This window comes from Sitophilus oryzae, unplaced genomic scaffold (genome assembly GCF_002938485.1).
Source record: "Sitophilus oryzae breed Bouriz unplaced genomic scaffold, Soryzae_2.0 scaffold_1518_pilon_pilon, whole genome shotgun sequence".
NCBI classification, from domain to species: Eukaryota; Metazoa; Arthropoda; class Insecta; order Coleoptera; family Curculionidae; genus Sitophilus; species Sitophilus oryzae.
Genome location: NW_022146190.1, coordinates 697,174 through 713,360, shown reverse-complemented (window position 1 = coordinate 713,360; position 16,187 = coordinate 697,174). Strand labels below are relative to the sequence as shown.

Genomic DNA, 16,187 nt, shown 5'->3' with positions numbered 1-16,187 from the left:
CGCCATCAAGTAATCAGATTCAGGTCTCGGTTGCAGAGAATTTTGAAAAAGGTGTTTCTGGCTATTTCAATTCTATGTTTGATTTCTTTCAGTTTTTTTTTTCTCTTTCACTTTCTTCGTTTGATTCCCTCGATCAGGATCCGATTTATCATTCAGCCAGCACCTCAAGTACTGAAATCTTCTTACCCTTTCTATATTTCGATCTTCTACTTGTATCCTCATATTTTCAATATTTAGTTTGCGGATAATCATAAATTTTGTTTTGTTTATGGACCATGACTCTGACTAATACTGCTAACTCTGTCCACCAGGCACTGCAAATCTTTCTCATTGCTAGCTAGGAGCGCCGTATCGTCAGCATATCTGATGTTATTATGCAGAATTGTGTGTATGCAAATTTTTTTATTACTCTGATCGGCTGCCCTAGACGCAAGACTCTGTATAAAAGATTCATGGATATGATAGGGGTTTTTAACAGGGTGCAAGGTCTTTATAGGGGTGCAAGGTCCTCTTATGTTATTCAGCGCTTGAGTAAAACCTAAAATCTTTGCTTGTTGAAGCAGCAACTGGTTAAGTTTTTTTCGTTTGTCAGAACTGAAGTCATTTTTATTTTAGATTGAATTAATACAATTATTGTAACAAAAAATGAACACTTTAATCAAAATTATAGCACTTTTATCATATTATAAACTACGTTTCAGTCAACAAATATATCATATTTAATTACACATTTACAACACTTTTCCGATACTAAAACTATAAAAATCCTATAGCATATATACTACAGAGAAATTTAAGTCATTTTTTATTACTTTATAACCACAAAATACCGTTATACTCGTATGTTTTTAAAAAAGTATAATAGAAACTGTTAAACATTTTATTTTTATTACTTTTATATACGACATAATATGGCTTCACTTGCTTGTAAGGTTCTATTAAAAATAGACTTTGTTAAAATTTATAGGAATACAACACATTTTATTATTGTAAATAAATAAATTTACTTGGAAAAATGTATTCAATATAATATACCCTATTGGTAAGCAAAGTCTTGCGTCGGCATTTATATGTCCAGAAGTGAATCACTATGGCGATTTAGTAAGTCAGAGAGAGTGCAAAGTATTTATTTTTGTACAACCACCTAATCCGACGCTAGATTTTGCTTTTTTTTTCTTTCTTTATTCAGTACATCTTATTTTACTGAGCTTATTGACATTGACTCGTCACACACCGATATACACACAGTAAAAAATTCAGCTTAATATTTAGATATATTCATAATCATCATCATCATCATCATTTTCAGCTTATTCAACCATTTCCAACTATGGTGTAGCCTCCCTCACATACTCTCTTTGTAGTTGGGCGCATTGTTGTCTAAGGTTGACTAAGCGGACCCAAGTTATCCCTGCTAATTTCCTAATATAATGGTGCCATCTCAGGTTCGGTCTTCTTCTAGGTCTCTTAATTTCTCGTGGGTACTATGCTGTAATTTTTATGATCCATCTGTTGTCCGTTCTTCTTGCCAGGTGTCCTGCCCATTGCCATTTGGGGGATTTGACTCTGTGGGCATCTATTACATGGGTCTTTTGTCGTATCCACTCTATTCTTTTAGGGTCTCTCTTGGTTATCCCCAGCATATTTCGTTTCATTGAGTCCGTTTAAAGCATCTAGGTTTCGCATGCATCGGTCATGACTGGTAGTACACATTGGTCGAATGTTTTCTTCTTTAGATAGAGTGGCATTCTAGATTTGAATATGATTGAGTTTCGTCCATAAGTACTCCATGCTAACTTAACTCTTCTGTTGATTTCTGGTAGTAGAGATCCCGAGCTGTGTATTAGTTGTCCCAAGTATATATATATTTTTCTACTATGTCCAATGTTGTGTTATTTATTAGAATGTCTTTTCTTTCCACTAGTTCGTTGTACATTACTTTAGTTTTTGCTAAATTCATTTTAAGACCCACTTTATTGGTGGCTGTATTTAGTTTATTAATTTGTAGGTACTTGTAGTTCTTCGGGGCTATTGGCAATTATATGACTATATCATCAGCGAATCTTAGATGGTAAATATAGTCTCCATATATTTTTAATCCTTTGTTAGTACACTCCAGTTGACAGAAGATTTCTTCTAATGTTGCTGTAAAGAGATTTTTAGATACCGCGTCTCCCTGTCGTACTCTGGGGTTGTTTTATATATCATTACTGTTGCTTTGGCTTCTTTGTATATATTGGCGAGAGTTTCTATACAATACCTCTCTATACTTTGTTTCGCTAGGGCTTCTATTACTGCCTTAGGATATATCGAGTTGAAAGCCTTCTCAAAGTCTATAAATGCTACGGCTAGTGAAGTTCCTATTCTTTTGTTCGGCTGATAGTTTCTCTTAGTGTATGTATGAGATCCATCGTGCTGAAGCCGCTTCTAAAGCTTGCTTGTTGTCGTGGTTCTGCAGCGTCTAGCGTATTTTGTATTCTGTTGTTTATTATTCTTCAGATTTATAATATAAGAAACTATGTCAAATGTAATAAATCATATTATTTGATTGTGGTTAGTTTAAACAACATATAAGAATATTAATAAATATTGATTATAATGAATAATCAATAAGAACTTACAACATTTCTATGAATTTTCGATTAAAATATAAATAAATATTTATAGTATACGACAATGCATACATTTGATTACCAGGTATTGTGCCTATTGTTTGATGGCAACATAATTAATTTTTATTAAAGTACAAAGGTCGTTAATGTTAATTATTCATATAAAATTGTCCATGACGTTTAGTATTTGTTTAAACAACATGGGCATCCAAAGATAATTACTACTACCCTTTCTTTATACTATGTTAGAATAACCAAATAAATTAAAAGTAATGTTGGTAAAAATGTTTATCAAAGTAAAACCTCTGAAGGCGGGTAAGGGGACAAATAACACACAATCTTTAAGATGTTTATTTAAATTTAAATGCTTCAAAAAAAGCAGGGGGGCGACATGTTTCGGGAATTAAACAATTCCCATCATCAGGCCCAGAAAGACAAACGTCAACCTAGGAAGTACCACCACTCGGAAAAAATAAAAATAGTTAGAGTTGTTAGCTATTGTTAGAGAGTTGTTAACTATATTTATTTATTCCGAGTGGTGGTACTTCCTAGGTTGACGTTTGTCTTTCTGGGCCTGATGATGGCAATTGTTTAAGTCCCGAAACAAGACCAGATAATACTGCTGCTTTTTTTGAAGTATTTAAATTTAAATAAACATCTTAAAGATTGTGAGTTATTTGTCCCCTTACCCGCCTTCAGAGGTTTTACTTTGATAATATGTACTCACACTGGGTTAGAGAACGTTTAAAATGTTTATACTATATTTCATATGATTTGGATTGGTTTGTTGTGGTACAACATAGGTCCATTCCATTATTTTATGTTAACTGTTTGTTACGGAGTTGGAAGCATTACACTTTAAGCATTACAACATTACACATATTGACAGTTTTAACCATCTTCTGATGATGATAACATAGTTAGCGAAACGCGCGTTAAGTTTTAAAATGTTTTGGTGTATTGTGGTGAATTAGTGTTTTATCCTTAATTGAAAGAATCTCTTTAATCAACGGTTTTATTTTATTAAAAAATCTTTTATTCACGAGATAGGTACATAATTTTATATTAGGTAACTATTTCTTACAAAGTTGGGCTATAATGTCACCTCTTCAACATTGTTAAACGACCGTATGTGTATATGTTATACTATAACCTATATACTGAAGAATACAAAAAAGTAATTATATAAAAATATAGCAAACGCAGCTTAAGAAGGTAATTGGTTGTTATTGAATCAGATTTAGCTCATTTTTACTAGATTAGAACGACATTATTTATTTAGACTTAGAACGTACAACAAATATAAATGCAAGAGAAATAGAATATAATTTAAATGAATATTTTGATTAAAAATGAAAATCTAAATTTATTTCTTTAAGAAATATAATATTTACATTGAGAGGGTGTAGTTAAGTATGTTTATAATGTACTGTCTCTGGTTAATGGCTTTTACGTGCACTTAACAAATATTATAGAGTATTATTACATATTGACAGTCTGATGAAAACTTGATAAGAGCCTGCAGAATTTCTATGAATTTTCGACTGTATTTAAGAAGTAAATATTTATACTCTACAATATAATGTATGCACTACGTTACAAGTTTTGTGCTCATTGTTTAATAAAATGCTATTATTATTTTAACTATTGTCAATTAATTATTTAAAATTATTTATGGCAAATTATAACTTTTTGAAATAATGGATAAAATCAAAACAATTTTACGTTATTAAAGTATTTATCTCTCAGGTTCGGCCATTTTTTACTTGTATGATTGTTATTAATTAAATCTGCAGTTCGAGTAAATAAGCTTCTAAGTATAGTTATAGGAAAAGAAAATCTAGGAACTAGTGGGGTTGCAGTCGGAAGTCGGAAGGGTTTGAAATAGAATTAATACACTTTGTTAATTGTCAAGCTTTCGCAATTTATTCATTCCTTCCTCAGGACACTGAAATGGAAATACATGTATACTAATTCTATTTCAAACCCTTTCGACTGCAACCCCACTAGTTTCTAGATTTTCTTTCTCACTAGTCAGGCGATACTACTGTCTGGTTATAGGAAAATATATTTATTCAGTTATTAATTTTTATATAAATAGTTTGGGTGTCAATAAACAAAAACTACTAAAGCATAATATACAGGGTGAGTCTTAAAATAAGTGCAAATATTTTCAGGGCTGCTGGATCTCGATAAAAGAAACATATTTTCTCTTTACCGTTTTTCAAATAAATCTAAAATAACTGAGATATTTTACTTCGAAAATTTCTAAAAAGAAATTATTTTTTTGGTCAAATTTTCAGAACCACTGGATCTTTTCTGGATTTTCATTCTTGTAAATTTAATCTACTACCTATGTTGCCATATTCTCAACAAATTATATTTCTTAACTAAAAATTAAAAAAAATTCCAAATTTTCAAAAAAAAAATCTCGCGAAAGAAACATAATTGTCGTTTTTTTGGGATCGAAATATACTCGGAAAAAATAAAAATAATTTTTCAAAAATATAAATTTTCACTTAAAGATACTTCAAAATTCTTCTCTTCGTTCAGCCTTAGTCTGCGGTTGTTGTTTTTTTTTCTACACCGGGTGCGTCTCGAAAGTGGCTCACTCCTATAACTTTTTCAGATGAAAAAAACGAGATTTATTATATGACATAATCAGGCTTGATTGACGTATTCATTATTTTAGGTCACTCCCTGTTTCACCGAAAATGACTAAAACTTTTGATTTTTAAATGGCACCCTCCGTATATTTCTACTTTATTCGATAGAAAATGTTACTCTGAATAGATATACCTACATAATAGGAATACATATCATATGCCTACATAATAGGAATATATACATATCATATATCAACATAATAGGAATACATATCATACTTTAGACATTTTTGCTTAAAAAATTTGTATTTTAAATTTCAATTTAGAGTACCATGGCTGTGCTAAAAACACTAATTTATTAATTTAAACAAGCAGCCTTGGAGAAATAGATTAAATCGTCTAATGTTTTTCGTGTCTTGTTCTGGCCGGTTAAAAGATACTCAAATCGTATTTTTAATCATATCTCATTTTTTTAAATGGAACAAGAGTAGCTTATTAGCATATTTGGAAAAGCATTTTTTTATGAATAATTTGATACCACACACTTGGTATTTCTAGTCAAATTGTTAAAAAATTTTTGCCGTTATGAACCGCATGTTACAATGTCAAATAAACCATATGCTAAAATGTCAAAAGTTGGCATATGATATGTCATTCTAATCAGAGTGTCATTTTTTATCGCATAAAGTAGGGTGTCATTTAAAAATGGTGCATACCGAGGGTGCCATTTAAAAATCAAAAGTTGTAGTAATTTCCGGAACATTTGCGAAACAGGATGCGACCAAAAACAACTGAATGCGTCAATTACTCCTAATTTAGGTCGTATACATAATATAACATACCAAATCTCGTTTTTTCATCTGAAAAAATAAACAAGTTATAGGGGTGTGCCACTTTTGAGACGCACCCGGTATATAGAGCTATAAGAAATAGAATTCCAACTTCGGCAGTCTCGTTCTGGTATAAGTGATCTTTGAAAACATTAGTATTTAGTTGCAAGCAGTTGCATTATTTTTCTATAAGAATCTTAAATTCTTATATTATATAATTTTCCTTTCTTTTTCACAATGAATTATTTCGTGCAGAATGAGTATAATATGATCAGACAGTTATGTCGGCTTACAATTGAGGATCAGCCAGTGTTTGAGATGCATTTCTTTGTGTGATTCCTCTAATGAGAAAATTTTACACAGAGAAGTGTATTACTACATATTCAATCCGGAACAATCAAAATCACCAAAAGATTGATATCTTTTCCCACTACTGTTAAATTTAATTGATGAGGCAAATTTATAAGCTTTTTTTTGATAATCAGGATATCGGGATCCTCTTGAGCTTCTTGCGAATGAATATTTGCTTGTTATAATTTGAGGGCATATTCGCCATTAAAAACAAATAAAGGGCGTGGGTAGTAGAAAAGGTGCGATTTTGAGCGGTCAGTCTAAAACTGTCAATTTTGCTGGCTCTTGACACAAAACAGTTTATTTAGGAATTTATAAAAACGAGAATTATAGAAAGAAGGGTTATTTACAAAAAGTTGTGAGCTTTTCAGTTATAAGTAAAATATGACTTACAAATCAGATTTATATTTTTTTATTTTATTTTGTTTAAGATTTTCCACGAAAATGAATTCGCAAATTCCAGTTTCGAATAGAGCACCCAAAAAACGTATAGAATAGAATAAATCAAAACTATCCCAAAGCTTTCGTGCTAAGGATTTTTTGAGCATAATTTCAGTAAACTCTTAATAGGATACATCTTGGGATACATCTAGGATATAGTAGTGTTTATAATGTTTAGTCAGGTATTCTTCCCTATGGGGTGTGGTAACTGCTTATATTTTAATGTGGAAATTGATAGTACTGATTAATTATTGATCTGGTTATTCGTTACTATTTGTTTAGATTAGTGTTTTTAAATATATTAGTTGACGTCGCGGCGCCCCTCGTATCCGGCGCCCCGGGCGGCTGCCCGGGTCGCCTGGCCCTTCCGCCGGTCCTGCTCACCTAGTATAGAAAAAATCCTCCCAGAATCGCAAATGGGCCTTCGCGTCAACTGCGGTAACGTTGACTCCATATTCTCCTTCGGCCAACTACAGGAAAAAATAAAAGCAGTACCTAGTGTAACTAAATAACAAGTCAAGAGTATCACATTATGGATCACCGAGCGATCCCTTCCTAACAAATACAGAAGTTAGTCAAGGATATCTCTTAGTGCCAGTTAGTGCCTCGATCTCCTATTCAACATATTGATGGCAGCGCTCTCCATTTTAGTGGACAGCAAAGTGCAGGAAAGAGGAATGGGCATTAGAATCTAATGCCCATTTCTTATGATTTTTTTCCGCCGTCGTATCTGCATCTGATGCAGATACGACGGCGGCGGTCTGTTTAACATAAAAAGACTCAGGGCAAAAACACGTGCAAAATTCATCACAGAACTTCAGTACACTGATGACTGCACTCTAGTTGCATAAACGTACTGGGAACATCCCCAGGGAATATTTCCACCGGCACATCACTAAACCTGACTTAATCCTAATATTTGGCCTCCATTACTAGTGGCTAAAAGAAAGAAGAAATCGTCCTATCACTGCCAAAAGTCACTAACATTTTTCCGACTAACCAAATTCAATCACTAACTATGTTTTGAAGCGAAGAATCGATTGCAAAAGTCATTAACTACGATTTCTGGCTATTTATGTTTTATTTTAATACCGAATAGTTACTAACTATAACATCTTTATGCAATGCAATTCATCTTTAGACGCATTTTTCTCGGAAGTAATAAAAAGTAAGTTAGTGACTTTTGGCAGCAATGGGACGAAATAAACAGACCCCTTCTATTGTTAGCCTATCTACATATATTTCATATCAATTAAACTTTTAATTACGTAATCGAGAGCGCGATTTTTAAATTCATTGTTGCCAACCATGGACATATTCGACGCCGTGCTGACTAACTGGAATTTAAATTTCACGCTGGGTATTCAGGTGGTAGCTCTAAAAGCTAGTAAGATAATAATCCAGTAATAGCTAGTAAAAAATGTCAAGTTGACGTATTTATTTATTTATTTCCTGACATTGTCATTCGTTTTGAGACTTTAGTTTTGTATTACGAGTTTCTGATTTAAATAAATAATAGTGTTGTGATACTTTAAGCTTGAAAATGTTTACTAACGGACCTTGCAGTCGAACATTGTTTTGAAGTGTACCGGGGGTCCCACTAAGAATAGCTCTCGGCTGTATCTCGGAAAGTATTAGCCGTAGGGCTTGCGGAAAAAAATATTTATAACTAAAGAAATTGCTGGAAATTATTTTCAAGTTTGTAAAACGGCCGCTAGGTGGCGCAACTGCTATGGAAAATAAGAAAATAGATTTTTTATAGAATTTTACCTAGATAATGGGTACTATAAATAATAGCTTCATAATCTTCAGTAAATTTTGGATTTTTTTTTGTTAGAACCATTTTCCCATATCTGCTAAAATAAAGTGGTAGGGGAAGGTTAGATCTATCTTTATTTAAATGTTAATAACTCCGGACTGGATGATCAGAATCCAACAAACGAGGACTCATTTAAAAGAGCGTTTCTTACTCTATATTATACCATAATAATAATAATAATAAGGTTTTGAACGTAGACGCTAGGGGGTACTTTCTTACAATTTAACAAACATAGCGCGTTTTTTCAAAAAAATTAAATACGATAATATGTGCTATTTTAGCTGGTAGTAAAGAGTAGTAAAAGCTTAAAAAATCATCTTGATATCTTCTTTCAAATCGAAGATATTAGCAAAATTATAATAAATACCAAAGAATAAGCCCTTAATTACCTTATTTTTTACAATACAGTATCAGTAGCCCTCTTGATTAGGCCCATTCTAACAAAAAAATAATATAGAAACAGTTAGTTTATTTTAAAATCGACGAAATACCAGAATACCACAATATACCAGATGTATTAATATCTAATAATTAAGATATTAATAAGAGTGAACAAGAATCGATGATTCAGTGAAGTCATGGTAGGCTTTGGAAAAAAGTTGCTTTTCGCGTAACAGTATAAACGTAAAATTGTTATTAGATCAACACTTTGATAGTCTTAGCAGCGTTTTTTTATCATTTAAATGCTTTTTCAAAATGCCTTTATTATTTGAAGTACTTAGTTGAAGTTGTTGGCATTTTGAAAAAGCAATCAAAAGATAAAAAACGCTTATTTTGAACGGGAAAGCGGTAGTAATGTTAAAAAGGTGAGTTTTGTTTCCTAAAATATTTTGATTGAAAGAAAATATATAAAAGTGGGCAACGCTGTGCCGGTCAAGCTTAATCACATGACTAAAAGTTTATTTGGTATGGACTGTAGTTATATTATGTAGGTAAAAGCAAGCTCAAACAGTCACATTGTTGTTTAACTTAAGATTAACTATTTCTATACGAAGATTAATCCAAACCTATAAAAGAAGCAAAATTACCGTGAATAAGTAACAATTTAACAATGACCAAGCAGGTTAACCAGCTAATCTTAACATGTCAAATATTAAATTACGATAACTCTCTCTACACGTTACACACCCGATATATGTCAGGTGAGACAAGTAGGCTGCAAGGCTCTTATATCGTCAGAAAAAAACTTTCTAGCAACGATGTTGAATAATCAGTCATTGTAAAACGGTTTCCTGCAATATCGTGTTCCGAGAACCGTCGCCCACTTCATGGCGAACAGATAGACTTTCTGACTATAGATAGAATAATAAATGCGAAATATCAAGCTCCAAGAAACAGCGTAGATTTATCTCGCGCAGGATGCTTCATTACACGAAGAAACCGATGGACGTTCGCGTTCGTTCGGTCGCATTAATAAAGTAAAAGCTAAAAGTAAGAATTAAAGAGATATTTATTCGCAACCTACTTTTATAAAAAGTGACTGTAAGTTGTATGAACAAATAATAGCGTTTAATACCTTGTAACTTGTAATACACAGCGTGTTGAAGAATTTTTGACACATATGAGAAAGAAGTTTATTTTAAGGCCCATGCTGCGACTATTTTGAGACAAAAGTTGCAAACTAGTTTACTCTACAACCAGTTTCCTGGAGTATAAAATAAAACTGCCACACACACACTGATGCAACTAATTCGGAATCAGTTTCAATTAGTTGGTGTAGCTGTTCAATTTAATAATTTCTACAATGACAAATTCTGAATATTCGGAATCATAATGATGAAGGCGACATTGATTATTATCAATACAGTAGGCAACGCAGGACTCAGTTGAAGTTTGGACATGCGTACTCTGTCACTTCTTTAATTGACTGAGACAACGGCTTAGCTACGTTGAAACACCGGTTCCTATTAGAATACCGAAGTTAAGCGACGTAAGGCGATACTGGTGGATGGACGGGTGACCGGTTCGAAACTCTGTATCGTGCTATTGTCCAAGGGAAAAGTGTAAAATCTATTGATACACACTGCTCATTCACGTCGGTTCGAGGCCGGATGAGATCGGATATCTCGTGAGTAAGAGTTGATTTAGACACTTCCTAAGTCGGTAGGCGTTTGACCATGATATGGCCGAGGACCGCGGTTCGGATTCCGCGTAAACAAAGTAGGTCCCGTCCAGATTAGCCCTGGCAGCAAAAAGGAGACGTTAACTGAAATCTTTACTTTACTTTTTTTAATTGACTACCTAGGAAGTTTACACTGAAAAAAATATTGTTCATAATATTAACGAACATTGATTATTAACTGTTGTTTCATTGGGAATTGACTTTTTTCATTATATTAATGATTTGTTAATCATAGATCGATGCCTGATTTATTAATAGTATGAATCTAACTTCGTCAATATAATGAAAATCTGGATTGGGCGCCGGAAGAATGAAATTTAGGGGGGGGGGGCAAGGTAAAAATGAATAAAAAATTGACATTTTTGGTAATTATTGGGAAAATTGGAAATCGTCCGATTTTCACCAAAATTGGTATACACCCTATTTTGAAGTCGTAGATTACGAATCTGAACTTTTTTCTTGGCGATCTCTTACCGTTTTTCAGAAAAACGGAAAATAATTTCAATATCGAATTTTTCTTAATTTCACATATTTTTAAGGTTTTCTAGCACATATTTTGTTTTACAATAATCAATAATGTTTTTGCTATTTTCTGTTACTTTTTTAACCATTTCTATGCATACTAGAGGAAAATTTGCTAAAATAAATTTGTAAACAATCTGAAAATGTTAGATTATAGCTTTGTTCGGGTTCTTGTTATTACCGATTCTGAACCGTCCAAGAACTCTGCAGCGCATGCGCAAATGAAATAATGTCTTCATATTTCCTTCTGCGCATACGCATCACAGTTCTAGGACGGTTCAGAATCGGTAATAAGAGAAACCCGAAGTAAGTTTATGTGTTTCTGGCATTTAAAGCAACGTTGCCAATGCTAAACCTAAATTTAGCGTGTTTTTTTCGCTCATTCTGGAATTACGAAAGGCGGTCGCCAGAAGAACGGCTCCTTCCCATAACTGCTATTTTACCAACGAGATCTGACTATTTATACCCACGAAGTTGCACGAAAGAGTTTTGATTGCATTGGTTACAACTTCCATGCAGAGGGTGTTAATCTTTTGTTGTTATATTATTAGATTAACTAAAAAAAGATTAACCCCCTCCGCAAAGAAGTTAAAACCAATGCAATCAAAACTCTTCCGCGTAATTTTGTGGATATAGGTGTATATTTAATTATTGTCGATCTCATAATAGGTAATTTATTTAAAATCCCTAATCACCCGAAAAAATAGAAGATATGGCAACGTTGTAAATTTTCAAATTTCTAGATTAGGTCTAGAATATATTTGTCTCTCTTATTACATAGGAGAGAGAAAGAAGGATATATCAAATGTCAAACTTCCATCTGGTCTCAATTTTCTTTGCTATTTTGTTAAGAAAAGTGTTTTTCAGTAAAATGTTGGACACTTTTCTATCCCCAATCAAGTGTGGCTTTTAGATAAACTATAATATAATGAAAATATAGTGAAATTATTACTTTATAGGGCCGAAATAAAGAAAAATTCAATGTTGAAATAATTTTCCGTTTTTCTGAAAAACGGTAAGAGACCGCCAAGAAAAAAATAGATTCGTAATCTACGACCTCAAAATAGTGTGTATACCAATTTTGGTAAAAATCGGACGATTTCCAGTTTTCCCAATAATTACCACATTTTTTATTATTTTACAGATAACACCTAACAATTTCATAATAATGATTATTTTTTTTACAGATGGATGTAAGAAGATAGCTTTTATTTTTATTGTTTCAGTGATCCAGGGGGGGGGCAAATGCCCCCTCTTGCCCCCCCTGTCCGGCGCCCATGAATTAATGTAAGAGTTTCATTAATATAAATTCATTGGGACAATGAACGCGTTCTTTATTTTAATGCTGAAACTTTAATGAACACATATTCATTATATTAATGTACTAAATCATTGATTAATGAGTACAACTCATTAATTGTTAACTTGTGACAATGAACAATGTTATTAATACAAGGAACACACTACATTATATTAATGTACGCGGATTAATATCAGGAATAACATATTAGGACTTAAATGGTGGCCATCTTAATCGGTTACTTTGGCACTTTAATAACGTCTGTGTGGTTGTGTTATTCAGTGAGGCTTTAGTTTCATTAGAGCGGTAAGTGTTCTCTTCAATATTTTAAATATTTTAAATAAAAGTCCTATCGTATTGTAGTTAATTTGTTGTGTTGTCAAATCAAATTCCGTTGTGTGAGATCTCTGGTGCGAGTATTCATTAAAACAGCGGTTTCCAAATATGTTTCAGAAGATAAAAAACAAAAAGAAGAAAAACATAATAACAAGTCGAGGCATGAAACTGATTATGGTAAATTCCAATGTTCTTTTAATATTTGGCATTTAATTATTTTGATATACGTCGCTTTTAGAACCAGAACAAGATGCTGAGACCTGCCTTCAAGCCCTCAAATTCGAAAATTGAATATCGGACCCACTTGATGCGCCTTGGAAGGCCTGTTGCGAATTCGTCTAGACGTTATCAAGTCTAACGATACAGCTAATATAATGAAGGAATGGTATTTTTATAGAAATCCCTCAGGATATCGACTGGTAAATTAATTTTCTTATTATAATTTACCCTAAATTAATAATAACTTATAATAGATTTTTTTTAATTTTTAACTAAGTTTGAATAAATTATTATTAGTTTATTGCACTTGTTTTTATTGTCCTAATGGAAAAAATTTACTGTGCTCGTAAGTAAGTCGGCACTATTGGTAATTTTGTTACCTTTGTAGCTAAGGGCTTGTTCAAATGGTTGTTCTATTTATAGTAGAATTATTTTAGGTAGTTGGCTGGGAAATGACTATCAATGACATTTCATATCAATGGCAGCAATCTTCATCATCGATTATACTGTATAACAAGAGTTACTAATAGTGTCGACTTTTAAATGTATAAGTAAACAGGTTATGAAATTATTTCATTGTATTAATGATATGGTTCATTATATTAATGAAATCTGTTCATTGTACCAATGAATGTGTTCTTCAAATTAATGAACACTGTTCATTGATTTAATGGACTTAAAGTTCATAGAGTTAATGAATTACTTTTCATTGTGCCAATGAAATCGTTCATCGGCTCAAAATTAATGATTTAATTCATTACATATATTAATGAATTTTTTCATTATATTTATGTCGACTTTTGGTTTGACGGTTTTCGTGTTTCTCTGTGAGACTGGCATGCATCTGTAGTTCGTCTGAACGTCTTTGTTGTTATAAATAAGCATTCGTCAAAAAATGAAATAAAATTTTCAAGGTGTTATTTTGTACCACATTGTCTAATAAACATACAAAATTCAGTTCTTTAGTATTTGGAGCAATTATTATTAATCAACGCAAACAGTCAATTAATCGTCGTTGAATACTGAAATCATATTAATTGGTCCTCATTAACAAATATTTAAACATTTTTTTTTTAATTTTTTAATGAAATAAACGGAACTATATCGAGAATAGCATCTATACTTTTTAAAAATTGGTTACATCATTAAAAATAATAAAAAATGTCAATATTCCATGATTCCATGGGTATGGTGATAAATGAGGTCTAAATTATAAGAAAATGAATTTTCTACGAAAACTTCAAGAGAAAGGTGGAAAGTGGTATTAAACAATTTCATAGACAATTAAATTGTACATCTGATTCTCATAAAATATAGAGGGTGTTCCATTTAAATTAAACAAGTTATTGCCCTTAATATTTAAAATAAATTTTTAGACTGTATAAGGTAGTATAATTTTTAATAATAATAAAATAAATAATTGCAACACAAAATTTAGTAAATAGAAGTACTTCAGTACAATATTTGGTTTGTCTATTGCATTTTGACAAAAACCAAAATATTTCAAAAACGGTAAGATTAAAATGCGATAAACCTTAATAAAATTTACCTTTATTTTAATCGTAGAAATTAAAAATGTAATAAAATACAGGGTGTTTTATTTAAAAAAATACAACTTTGATATTTTTATTTATTTGGGACACTCTGTATCTTGTCAAAATATTTTTAAATTGTAGCTATAAAAGTTCTTCAACGAACCCAAAACTTACAATTTGCAAAAATCTAATAGTTTAGCTACAATACTCCGTGTTGTATGTGGTGAACAACCCTGTATAGGTCCCAACTCCCAACTTAACATTTTGAAGAAAGTCATCATATATTTCTTAAGATAATGATATAACCACTTTATGCAGTAAATTCTAGGCGCTTTTTTAAGTAATTTCGAATAGGTACTTGAATGAAATTTTCGAGTTGAACGATTTTCACGAGTCTATGGTACTGCCATTAGAACAAAATTCCGTAACATTATGATCTTTGTTCTGTCTAGTATTTAATGCAGGTTTTTCAGTGTAAGTTAACCCTTTCCAGATGGCCGACTGTTGTTACTGTGTCGTTGCTGCTGTTACTCGTTGCGAATTTATTTATGTACTTATGTCCATTGTTCGGCGCTCTTCGTGGGTTTCTATTAGACGTAACACGACTCACTAATGGCCGTACAATTATATGTTGGTCGCCAAATCGTAAATTACTCGATAAGAGTTGTTGCGGTTTATCTTATATATGGGACAGTTGGCTTCATAAACTCGGTAAAGCCGCTAATATATTAAGGTTGTCGCAAAAACCCATTTAACTCGCAGATCATATTTCTGACGAGAAAAATATCTCTAAGAAATGCAATCATGTTTTTTTTTTATTTTATAAGTATGAACTAGGTAATGGAATATAGTAATTATTTATGGAATTGATTAAAATAATGATGAATTATTACTTTTTTAATTGAAGTGATGAAGTTGGAATTGTTGGCTTATGTAAATATTATTGGATTAAACTTGGTCGGGATTTAAATCTGATGTTTTTCGATGCATATGAAATCTAAAATAATCTACATATTCCTCAAAACTTTTTATAACTGAAATTAACTAAAACTAACTGAGTGAAGTAATTCCCAAAATTTACTTTATTTGTCACACGTTATCAGAATCTAAATATATATATATATATATCTAAATACCCGAATCGTCTAATGTCGCTTAACTTAGTGTTAGAAATTCAATATTTAAAGATGCATATTTTACATTTTAAAAAGGAACCAATAAATGATCCTTTTGCACTCGGTCGGCGGACCTTATCTTAATTTCTTCTGGGAAAAAGTTTTATGGCCTCTTGGCAATGGCTTTAAGGGTTTCGCCAGATGCGTGTGTTAGAAAGTAGTTAGTTGTTGTCTAGCATTTATAAGAGGAACTGTATCTTTTCACTAGTTTAAAATAAATTTAAGTTTTACTCTATTTTCTCGTGTTTAATTCTAATCACTGCCCCTGCAACTCTTGTTTTTTTCAACAGGTTATGGGCCCAGGGTGTGTAAAGTGTGA

The 16,187-nt window shown here is 32.0% G+C and overlaps 1 protein-coding gene across 1 annotated transcript in view; it reads right to left on the bottom strand.

Annotated features, from left to right (window-relative positions):
* The window catches only part of LOC115878556 (cytokine-inducible SH2-containing protein-like), a 179,735-nt gene that overhangs the window by 88,439 nt on the left and 75,109 nt on the right, over positions 1–16,187 (bottom strand). The gene's annotated exons all lie outside the window — the stretch shown is intronic.